Raw genomic sequence first — 12,251 nt, forward strand, 5'->3', positions numbered from 1 at the left:
GAGTGCCATGTTCATGACAAGCAAAGCTGCCTAAAAATGTGTGGTTTTGCAAGCCCATTCCTGAAATGGAGCAACTTTGCTTGCATGCAGGATCATCTGATTTTGAGGATGCTTAGGCATTGATTCATTAACCCAGATTATTTTCAGTGAAAAGTCACAGGTGTCCACTAGTTTATAACTATTAGCCCTGGTTTAGATTTGAAATTACTACAGATTTCTCACATTTCCAGCATCTTCACCTCTGGAAAGCCTTTAATATCTGCACTTTTCCAGGATATAAGTCTTGACCACAAACCCTTACAGTTATGAACTACTTCCTAACTTCTCTAACATTGTTAGGAGAGTTTTGTATTGTTTCTCAGTCACACTTCTACAGGTAAAAATGCCATTGTCCTTGCCTGTTGGTATAAATCTCTGATAACAGGTGAATAGGATATAGCTTCAGAACGGGAAGAATTAAAAAATGAAATGCTGGCTAACAAATTTGTTAGACCAGACCTTCATAATTAACTCCCACAGGACTGAATTTCTGAAGGTGCTCCTCTTACTGGGCATGTGTGTAGCCTAGAGTTTAGTACAAAATAAACCTCATATGTACAAACAAGTTCATTAAAATTGCAAGAGCCTGTAGCACATTTGTAACAGCTTGCCCAAAGGTTAACATTTATAGTTTTGCACTGCCAACATCCTGCTTTTATGGGGCACATTTGTATGCTAAACTGCCTATTATGTTAAGCTGTAAGTTCCCATTTAGCAGCATCAGGAATAAGATTTGACTATAAGTGTTTAGATTTTATTAGTGCTATGCTAGTCTTCTTAACAACTCAGACTTCCCAGAGGCTGAACATTTGCTGTATCTTCTACAGAGGTTCTTGTATTTAGGAAAAGCTGAGGATAAGAAGCATGGGAAGAAAGGTAAGACATTGCTCGCTGAATGGAAAAGGTGCCTTACTGCATCTCATTTCTATGCAAGACCTAAATGTCATGTTTAAGCAATGATTGCCTTTAAAACAACCATCTCAGTTACATTCCCTTCTTGAGTTAACAAGACCAAAAGGGTCGGCTGAAAACACTCCAAGAAGGGGAGTGCTTTTATTGGTAAGTAAATATATCTAGTTACTTTGCTTTTACTGTAGGTTACTTCCCAGAGCATGATCCAACAGAATGAAGTGTGATATACCAGCCACATAAACTGAAATGGCAAATTTTAGCTGCATACGCAGTTCTCAAAGGCAAGAGAAATGTATTTGTTAATGAAATAGTGTATCAGTCAGTCTTGCCTTGCTAACAGGTAGTTCTCAGGAGATCCTGGAACTGAGAGTTACCGGTACCACAAAAGCCTTTCAGTTCTAGGTCAGCTCTTGTCAGAGCAAGGGCTTGATTTTAGCTACCGCTTTAAAAACATCAATAAGTATTTGCTCTCCTTAGTAACTGAAGTCTGTCAGCAGCAAGTGACTGTTGAAAATGACATGAAAATGACAGTTCAAGTCCTCAGCCCAGGCTTTCTCTGCAATTAAAAAAAAATAAAAATAATGTGAGAAATTTCTTCTTGAATGCTTGTCATAAATGAGAATGTGAGAACAGCAAGATGATACTTTGCTCCTAAGCTTTTTCTGGTGTGCTAGAAAACAGCTCTCGAAAGAGATGTGCTTCACAAGCTGACCAGGCCAGTTGTGCAGACTTATTTAAGTAAGTTCACATAGTGGGTATAAACATGACAGTTTGTGTTTGTAGATTGTCAAAGAGCTTTGTAAACATAAGCCACTTAAAAGCATCATTGTAGTAATTATTAGACTCCAACTAGCTATTCAGACCAACCATGAATGGCAAACACAAAAATGGAGCTTTAGGTTGTTCATGCAGAAAAAGAAATATTTTCCGAGAGCAAATTGTAAACATATTTTGATAAAACAGGAAGTTCTTACCAGTGAGAATGATAAAAGTAATGTGAAATCTCTAAGCACAATCCATACCTGAGGAGAGCTACCTCATTTGCTGATTAAATAAGATATCAGAGGGTTTTGAGTGTGTTCTGCAGAACTCAAAGATTTTCAGTGATTGTAGGAGTGGGAGAGAGGAAGGTGCTTCCTGTGTAAAATATGATATCATTTCCAAGAGACAGAGGTCCCACATGAAAGCTCTGAGGTCTCTGCAGGAATCTAACGGAACATCCTGACTTTGTTGCCAGTAAAGGCTGCAACCTCTAGCAAATGCAGACAGTGCTTTACCTATTAAGACAATCCATAGGGGAGAGACTTGAGGGAAGTAGCTCAGACAGTTTTTTAAAAAAATGACCTATTTAAAGTTACATTCTCGAATCATTTAAGGAAAAGACTTAGTTAATGCTACTTAATCAAAGTTCTCTGCAAATAACTTAAAGGTGACAGGTCAGCAAAGACAAGCTTATTTAAAGACTGTATTTTAAGATTTAAAAATGCTAAGAGTCTTACCGAGTCTAATCTGCTAAGAATTATAATAAAGTATAAGAGAAGTTCAAACCTTATTTATTTCAAGATCAGATTTATTATTTTTCTAAGACCTTGCAGGCAAAGAAACAGGCAAGAATTAACACAGCAACTATGTCTCTGAAAGTGTGCAGCCTACCTACACTGGTGGTTGGAGGATGATGGTCACTTCCTTTATCCAAAATATTTAGGATTTCTGGTTCTCTATGGTTTAAATGGATTTCTGTGTTTTAGGTAGTTGAAGTTATTTACTTCAGGAGTTGTTTGCTGTTTCTTATTTTTAATACAGACATCTGTACAACAGCATCTGTAAATGTGCTGTCACACTGTTCTAATTCCAAGTTCTTCTTGTTTGGAAATTTATATATTTATAGCTGTAGTTTGAAATGAAAATGGTGACCTTAACAAGCACTATCATTATTATGTCTTCAAGGGGCTTAGACACACTCTCATTCACTCCGGTATTCTAGATCTGAGTAGCTTGGTGTTGCAGGCCTATTACTTTGCTGAAGTCAGTGAAAAAAAGGGGCTATTGCATTGCCCTGTGCTGCTTTCTTCAGATACATTTCATAATATACCACTGCACAGTAGGATTCTGATTTCAGGTTAGCAATTGGAATGGTAATTTAATTAGAGATGTACACCTAGAACTTTACTTTTCCTATTCAGAGTTACATAATGAATATGTAATTGAGGAACAAAGCCCAAGTGATTTTCTATATTTTATTAGGATAGGAAAGAAGTGGGGGATATCCATTGAAGGTTTTACAGATTCCAGGAAGGAGAGAGAGTTCATTGCTATAATATGGTGCCCACAGCTGTGAAAGTCAAAACCACCAGCTAATGAAAGGGAGTGAACCACAAGTTCAAAATTCTAAAGAAGACTTGACATAACCACTGACATATTACTAGCCTAAATCCAGAATATAACTCAGCCTTGCAGTCAGGTCTGTGAGAGTGACAGGATCTGAATGCCCTTTTTATATCTGAACGCTATTTGAATTACAACAAGCTCAGTAAGGGAAAAGCAGGGTTCTGAGGCGTGGTGGGAAGATTGCACCATTGTGCATTCTCTAAATCAGTGCTATCCCAGCAAAAATAATCCAGGACACATTTTAGGTCCATTTGAAGATTTGGGAGGCATATGTGTCAAGCATATTAACAACAAAGCAGCAAATCCAGACAGCTTTTAAATACCAAATGATGTGCTTTAGTTTAGAATGAAGCAATCAGTGTTTGCAGAATGCTTTTAATAACACTGTCTCTCCTTCTAGAAATTAACTATTCAGTGCAGGAAATTTCTGTTTGATTATTTTGACAGGTAAACATTGTATTTATTACATTCAGAAAACAACAGAAATTTACATAGCTGAGTCTACACATACTCTTGTAGCATTTTCCTTCTCCTTTACAATTTATAATAAACATGAATTATATATGGAGACAGCCGTGCTTTGTTTAAATTGCTGCACTAAGTACTCCTTGATGGCAGTAAATCAATGCTTTGCTTTCTTATACATTTGAATGAATGTAATAACTGGAATAAACAATTAATCTGATGGATACACAGGAAGTCTCTGCAGCTAAGTAGAGCTAGAAGGATAATACTGCTCCATTGTTCATGTATTTGTCATTTGTTGATGATCACACATTATTGACTGTGTGTTATTTGTCTAACTTTGATTCTCAAAGTTATTTGAACTTACTTATTCAGTGTTCATTTAAACTGATGCCTGCTAAAATTGTTTTCATGATCTCCAACTAATAAGCCAATTAAGATCAGCTTTGGAAGCTATTGACCAGATTCCAGTTTCTATTTTTGCCACTTAATTTAATGCTCATACTACAGTGACAATCAGGCACATAATGTGTTAATATTTTTTAAAAAGAATGACAGTATTTGTATAAAATATATAGACATTCATACATATATATAAGATACTAAATATATCTCTCTATATAAATATTAAAATGCCGGTGACTACTCACTTATTAACTTTAAAGACCAGCATGAGCTCCAATTGTGCTATGAGACTGTTTGAATGTGTCAGGAGACAATAAGTGAGTGAAATTGTTCAGAAGAGTTTTCACTAGGCTTCTGCTACCTGGTGCCCTGAAGGTGTCATGGACATCATTAAATTAATGGAGGAAACAAGAATGGGTGTACAGTGACATTCTGTGGACAAGCATGAAACATTAGATAATAAGTTTGCAGAACTTGTTCCACTCTGTATCTTCTTACTTTAGAAACTGAGAAATTGGAATCGCTTACATGAGAGAAAGAAATGCTAGGTGGAATGTTTCTGTTCCTATTTATTTCTCTGTCTTTACTAAGTGAAATCAAGGAACAAAGAAGGCAATCTCTTCAAGACTATTCTCTCTCATACTTGCTGAAGCTCTTGGACTTTTTCATTAAGTGCAGAGATGCTGCACTTTATGAAGGCATTCTGGAAAAAAAATATGATTAGGATTGGCCTTGCCCATTCCCAGACCTGATTGTTGCCTACTCAGACAGTAAATGGAGTCAGTTAATAACTGTGCGAGGCAAAATACTTACCCTGGTTTGAGGGCTGGAACAAGCAACCAAGACAAGTGGACCTCATATCTAGGGGGAAAAAAATCAGGTATTTCTCTGCCATGAAGTTTTGCTTTCTCCAGTATAACATACGATCTTACATTAAGAATGTTAACCGTAATTCGTACAACCACATCACTGAGATAAACACACAGAAGACATTCTTGTTTTCTGTGAGACTGAGAGTGATCAAATTTGTCTGGGAGAGGACAAGTCCAAAGGCATGAGCTTGCCTTGAGGGGGCCAGAGGTTTAATTGACAGCAGTACTATGAAAAATAGTTTTCTTTACTTTCTGTCCATCCTGTGAAAGAATTCTGAACAGTCTGTGTGCAGGCAGTGGTATTGATGTTTAAATGATCAAAACATCAGCTTTGAACATTTTTGTCTTGAGGCCTGGATAATTTCTTATACTTTATCAAAAATGAAACCAAGCCATTGTGCAGCTGCTGAAGAAAGGCAAAACAAGCTCCTGTGGATGGACACATATGTTATAAAGATCCCAGAGTCCTTGCAGTGTTTAGACTTCTCATAGAGGAGACATCAGTTGCAGTGCAGTGTAACTGAAAAATAACCTAAAAGCCTGATTCTGCATTTTAAGTTTCCATGACTAAGTGGTAGAGGTAGGGCAGCCTTCTGAGAGATTCTGGGTCTCCATGTCATGCAGCTGAAATGATTTGGCATCATGGGAACAAATACACCCTATTTCTTGCAATTATATTTGTGTACAAGAAGTGATTAAGACTCTTACTATAGTCCAAGACTATGAAAGAAGGGGAGGAAGGAGATCACATGGCAAACAACAACTAGGCAGACCTCCACATTCTAAATGGTGAATGTTTTGTCTTAGGCTCCCATTTCCCCTGATGTACCACTGTGCTGGATGTACAGAGCAGGCTTTGAGTCAGGCACGATCTATGTATTTTGTTTGCTTGTTTTCATTGTGATCTGTGTGAGGGAAGGGCAAGCCACAAAGAACTTCTTTTACAAAAACTAAAAATGATGGAAAGCATTTTCTGAACAGTATTCAAAAGATTATTGCTAAGAAGTGTTTCAGTGGAATATATTTTAAATTCAGGTTAGACAAGATTCACAGGCAGATGATTAATTTGCTATAAACTCATAATCTGATCCTCATATTGTCTTTGCATTACATGGAATTTCTTCTGCCCTTTTGGATAAAGGTATCCAAAGGTATACTTTTGGATAAAGCTCCTTGTACTTACAATAACTCTATTGCAATAGCTGCATTACATTTAAGATCGACAGTGGTGTTACGGTTACATTATCTTTTATCTTGAAGTGGTAAAGAGCCATCTTTGGACACACGCTTTTCCCTCTGGCCCTTCCTAAGCTCACAGGAATGTATTGCTGCATCCTCAACCACATTTTTTTCACAGGAAGACAAACATAGAAAGCAACTCTCCCCAAGAACCTCCTGTCATCAGATTAGAAGTCAACTAAAACTTCCCCATCCAGCCTCTGCTACACCTCAGCAGCACCGTAGGCATGTCCTGAACATTCAGGAAGACAACATGTTTCAACTCTCTCCCATTCAACTTGCCAACACTGCTGAGAAACATAAGGCTGCTTTTCATTTGACAGCAGTGTGCTCTGCTGTACATAACCCAAATGAAGAAGAAATTGAGTCTATGACACAAGCGTTCGGCTTTCTCGCAGTCACTGAGAATTATGGCTCTGTCCTCCTGTGTTCTGAGGCTGCGGGCACAAAGCCTGGCTCTGCATCATCCTGCTTAAATTGGGGTTGCTTGCAAATTTGGAGTTCTAGACTCTGGATATATGTTGGTGTCTAGCATGCAGACTGGTCAAGATTGATAAATATAGGCATATAAATGAGGAGAGCCTGAGCCAGCAACTGACATAAGGTCATGTGCTGTTCTCTCCTGGATTTCAGGACACTGGATATAAAACCACTTACTTCCATCAAAATAAAGTTTCTGACCTGTACGTGTCTTCTTACAGGTAAAACCTTGGCTAGCGGTCCCAAAAGGTAATTTAAACAGTGTAAAACACCTGAAATTTGAAGTTTAGTCTCATGTTTAGGTAAGTTAAAGACCCAGAACCTAAACCATATTCAGTTTTAGTTTGTAAATAGCAGTAAAGGATGGGTTTGTGTAGGAATAGTCCATGAATTTGGCTGTTTGTCTTTTTGTAATTAAATAAAAGGATAGATTTGTAGAGAAAAGCTTGTGTTTTGCTTTTCTGTCTCAGAAGCCAGCAGGCCTAGGGGACACTAGTATCCGTGGTTGGGGAGATGGCAGGGGTGGGGGGGAGGAGTGCAGCATCTCAAAAACTCATTCCAGTTTTTGAGTCATTTTTTATCCTTTTAACACCTGAGGTAAAGGTAGATTAGAATAAGCTCAGCAACAATGTAGAGGTTAAGATGGTGAAAGATTACTTTTTTTATAAAAGACATTTCCTGAGATATCTAATTTAAAGAAGTTATCTATTCCAAAGAGGTCATATTGCACTTAAATAGGAGCCCAGATTTTAGATAAAGATTTGCTTCATATCCCAAAGTCAGAATTGACTTTTCTATGGCAGTAGGTAAAATATTACTATAAAAAGACAATAATTTTTGAAGCACCCTGAAATGCAGATATTACACTTTTACTCTTTATGTCCAGAAAGAGTTGTGTGGTTTAGCAAGGATGGGGCAAAGCATACCACAAATTCCTTCTACTAGGAAGAAATGGCATTATTATGTTAGTTGTTTCCTTGGTAAGATTTATGAACAACTACACAAATTCCTCTGCTGGTGAAGGAAACATCAAGAGCTGGTTAATATCAGTATTTTTTTCTCTTTTAAATTCTTCTCTCATGCTGTTTTTCGTTGTACTAGCTAACAATTTGTTCATATTGTTTTGATCTTCCTGTTTCCTTTTCTTTGCTTCCCCCAAAGCTATGCTAAACCAACAGACTTATGAACTCCTTTCCTAACATGTGCCTTTATTTCAGGTCTATCACCTATTAATATGTAGCCCAAACAAGGACTGGAGTGTTGGAGTGTATCATGCACCAGATGATTACGGCAAGATGCTTACAGGTCAGAAATCCCTGAAACCTGGATTTTCTTCATCCCAGTATATTAAAAACTAGATGGAAAAAAATCTCAGCAAACCCTTTCCATTTTGCCCTTGAAACGTCGCAGACAGCGCTACTTCATGGAAGGAACAGAGGTACTTTTTCCCGTAACTGACAGCAGGCCTGTGTCACTTGCTATAAAGATCTTTATGCACTTTAATCCTTAAGGTTATTCACTCTATTTCCACTTAGGCACTTATGCTCTCTCTCTCTCTCTGCCTCTTGTGCTGTCATACGCATTAGCGTGCTTGTAGGTGCAAGTGGGCATACCTAGCTGAACTATTACTGTCAAATGATGGTCTTCTATTTTAATTTTAGTCTATGCTAGAACTTTCTTAGAAATTGTCAGAAATACATGAAGTAGCCAGAGTCACCAAATTCATAACTGGTTGTCTCATCTTTCATTTTTTAATGTTTAGGTCTTCATTTGGTAACAAAAAAGGTATGGTAATTTGTAACGTATTTCTCCAAATTAATTAATATCAAATGGATAGTTCATTAAAGAAAGTGTATTTGAAAAGTTTGAGAAGCCAGCTAGTTAAAAACATCCAAAAGTAAACTTCTGGTTTTTTTACAAAGACATAATTATCAAGTGAGATAGATGAAGTGAGTATGATGGTTGGATAAGGCTGATGATTACCAAAAGTGAAATGGCAATAAGAATAAAATAGGGCTTTGAATTAAGATGACCTAATTTTACTTCCCTTCTCCCACTGACTGGCTTTAATAACTTTGAAAGACAACGCTGTTCTGCATGACCACACCAGTATCACATCCTCTTCAGAGATGAGTCCTCCTCTGCATTTTTTGTGAAATATAGTGAAATCAAAATGACTAATTGATTTTGTAAGACAATTTGGCAGCCATGAAGGTGAGCCTGGTTTTGATAAACCCAGAGACTTGCTGGCATTATTTTTTCTTCTATTGGGGGAAAGAAAAAAGTCAATTCCCAGATACCATTTCCTGGCTAATCTAAGGAGTGGGTGTCCTTACATTTTGTTTAACCTCTTTAAAGCTGTTTGATGGAATGTGGACAGATAATTGAGTGCAGGATCAAGTCTTATTCCTGGAATGGCTTTTAGGGCTACTGAAGTAAATTTTCTCAGTCTGATAACATCAAGAAAGCTTTAAGTAAAGGGAACATCTTATACTGTGGTCAAAGAGATATGAAACATAGCACTGTAATAACCAAGGCAGTCTTGTTGTTATCAAGAAATATGCCAAAGGAAGCCAATAGCATTCTCATAAAAAAATTAAAATAAAATAAAATTTAAAAAAATAATACTGCAATCAGACTTCAGAAAGGGAAAATTGATTCCATTTTTTTTAAATCCATAACGTTGCATGCAGTAATAAAATGTGTTAAATCCAGTAGCCCCTAGTCACTATTTCCTTTTCACTGTATATACAATGTACCCACTGTCTGCTTCAGCTCTGTGGAAGGTGATAATCACTTGCTGCCAAACCAAAGGGAAAAGCAAACTGTTATTATTCTCATGGTAGTAACAGGGTGGTTTTGCAATGGAGGAGTGTGTGCGCTCCAATTATTTGACTTCCTGTCAGAAAATTAGATGTTACTATGCAGGTTTTCTGCTTTCCAGTCAACATGCTTACAGCACTGCAAATTCTAATCTTTCTGGTGCACAGGCTGACATTGCAGCACCACAGTATAGCCTGTTACCTTCTGTCACATTTCCTTAGATCTAAAATAACATGTATATACTAAGACACAACCTGATGAAAAACAGCACATCGGCAACATAAAGTCATGCTCTTTCTTGGCCTTGGAGACAAGCGTAGAAACTGAAATTCTAATACAAAAGGCAATAGTGCATTTGTTTACTGCATTTATTGATTAAATGAGAATATTCTTTTTAAATCATGAAAAAAGTTGGTAATATTTAATGAAAACATTTGATAAATTTGTGGCTTCAACATGTTTTTTCTCATCCCCTATTCCACAGATGTTAATGGGACAGTCAAATGAACGAAGGGCCAATCTAATCATTCCTACTGCTTATTAGAAACTGATTCAATATATGATTAAACAATGTGCAAGCCTTGTTCTAACACTATTCATGGAGTAACTTTTATTCCATAGAAATATTTTTTTGTAGAAAGATCATATATAGAAAGCATGTCATGACAGATTTATCAACAAATTCAATTAAACTAAAAGCTAGAATGCCTGCACTAGCAAAATTGTACAAGAGAAATTGCTTCATGAAGTTAATGATAATGCATTCTATCTACTGATGATACAGCCTTCTGATTCCAGTTAAGGTTTAAAAAGATAAAAAAAAACCCAACCCAGCAAATCAGAATCCTTTACATTGTCAAAACATCAAAGAATATGACCCTTTTAAACTTAACATGAACTGAAAGCTCATAAAGATCTTACTAAAAACAAATAATAAGGTGTTTGTTGCTTGTAGACAATAATGGATGGATATGTTCAGGAAATGAAGTTACTTCCATGAGAGGGGTCTCCTTCACAACCACATAGCAGACCTTCCACAGAGTGATTCATGCCTCATCTTTCCCAGCTAGAAAAAATGATCAAGTATTACGAATTCCCTTTCCCTGGTAGGGGACTGAGCTGGTAGAAACATAGATCAAAATCTTTTATGAATTAATTTGGTATTATTAATAGAAGCCAGGTTTCATTACTAGTTGCTATACATCCACTTATTCCCCAAACAGTTTATTTGTATACATACGCACATGGAGTGAGTCACGGCTATGTGGATGGAGTAAAGCTGGGAGGCCAGCCACATGGAGAGCCACAGTGACACCAGCAGCTTCTAGGTAGGTGTGGAATACATGCAAGGGTTTATGTATAATAGTGGTGTCTTTGAACACTGCAGCCACCACATTCTTGGATGTGGTCTGAGTGATATGACCAGTTGTTGATGCTACTGTGTACTCGTGGCTTTGGACAAATTCAGCAGACTTTTGGTGTTTTATCCATTTTTGCAGGTTCAGTCCCCAGAACTTACCTCACCTTGTAAGGCTTTTAAACACTATCTCTCCACACGTACTTACGCTTTCTTCAGCTATGTTCTGGTGACTTCCTCTCCATCCAAACACATCGGTACCTTCGGACGCATTTCACACAATTTCACACAGAAAGGTGTGACACATGACTGAGCTTTCAAAAGTGTATACACAAAATGCTGTGATATACTCTCTTGTATTCCAGCCAGGTTATGCACAGAGGATTGAGATGCATATCCGTATCTTGACTATCTGTGCTATAGTGACAATGTTAATTCATAATCAAGATTAAGTTTCCCTGCTCTCCTGAATTAACATATTTGCAGCCCATTTCTGGTCAGGTACCTGAATTCAAGTAACTCACGTAAGCTCAGAAAGCCTAGGAAGGAGAATAAAAAAAGCTGAAAAGGTTCCATTTCAATTTATTTCTTCATTTTTAGGTTCAAGAGGGGGGGGAAAGCCCCACTTATTTAATTTTTTACCATATCATTGACACTTCAGAAATGAAGGACTCTCCTTTTCTACTCAGGTACAGCTGGGTCTTGGTTTGCTTATAGTGATCATTAGAAAAAGAATAAAAATGTTGACTCTGCTGTTTGAGCACTGGCTGCTTATTATTTTTTCCATGCTGTGTACAGGTTGCTGTCTGTTTGTTAAAAGACAAAAGAAAAATCAATACAAGTGTTGAAAAAGAACCTTGTGTACTCAACTTTGCAAAGTTCTTAAATAAGCATTAAGAAAAGTAGTAATAGAAAAAAGCATGAGTGCCAGACTTAATTACCAGAAATAAAGTAATATTGCTTTTTCAAATACAGAGAACTGAGTGAAAAGAGAAAAAGTATTTTCAAGGAAAATAAAATGGACTGCTAACATACATTTGCATTTCAGTTATGTTTATATCCTTTCATTTAATAGTGATTATCTTAAGTGATTTGTTGATAACGGGGAAAATTAAGACAGAAAAAATAATTCCTTATACTTAAAATATAAAGAAAAAAGCATAATTTTTATTTCAGTTGTTGGCAAGAATTACTGAGTCACCTGTAAAATCTTTTAGGTTCTAGTCTCTGAATATTTCAGTGCATTCATCTGGGCATTCTGAAAATGAAGA

General features: G+C 36.9%; 1 long non-coding RNA gene across 1 annotated transcript; it reads left to right on the forward strand.

Annotated features, from left to right (window-relative positions):
• The first annotated feature begins 7,351 nt into the window (after positions 1-7,351).
• On the forward strand, positions 7,352-11,740 carry LOC133265219 (uncharacterized). The gene is made up of 2 exons (XR_009741899.1): positions 7,352-8,238; positions 11,123-11,740. It is a non-coding gene; the product is annotated as an uncharacterized LOC133265219 (long non-coding RNA).
• The last annotated feature ends 511 nt before the right edge of the window (positions 11,741-12,251 follow it).

The sequence above is a fragment of the Pezoporus flaviventris genome, unplaced genomic scaffold, assembly GCF_033815535.1.
Source record: "Pezoporus flaviventris isolate CSIRO_AGI_PZ_B2104156 unplaced genomic scaffold, CSIRO_AGI_Pfla_v1 ptg000005l, whole genome shotgun sequence".
Classification (NCBI taxonomy): domain Eukaryota; kingdom Metazoa; phylum Chordata; class Aves; order Psittaciformes; family Psittacidae; genus Pezoporus; species Pezoporus flaviventris.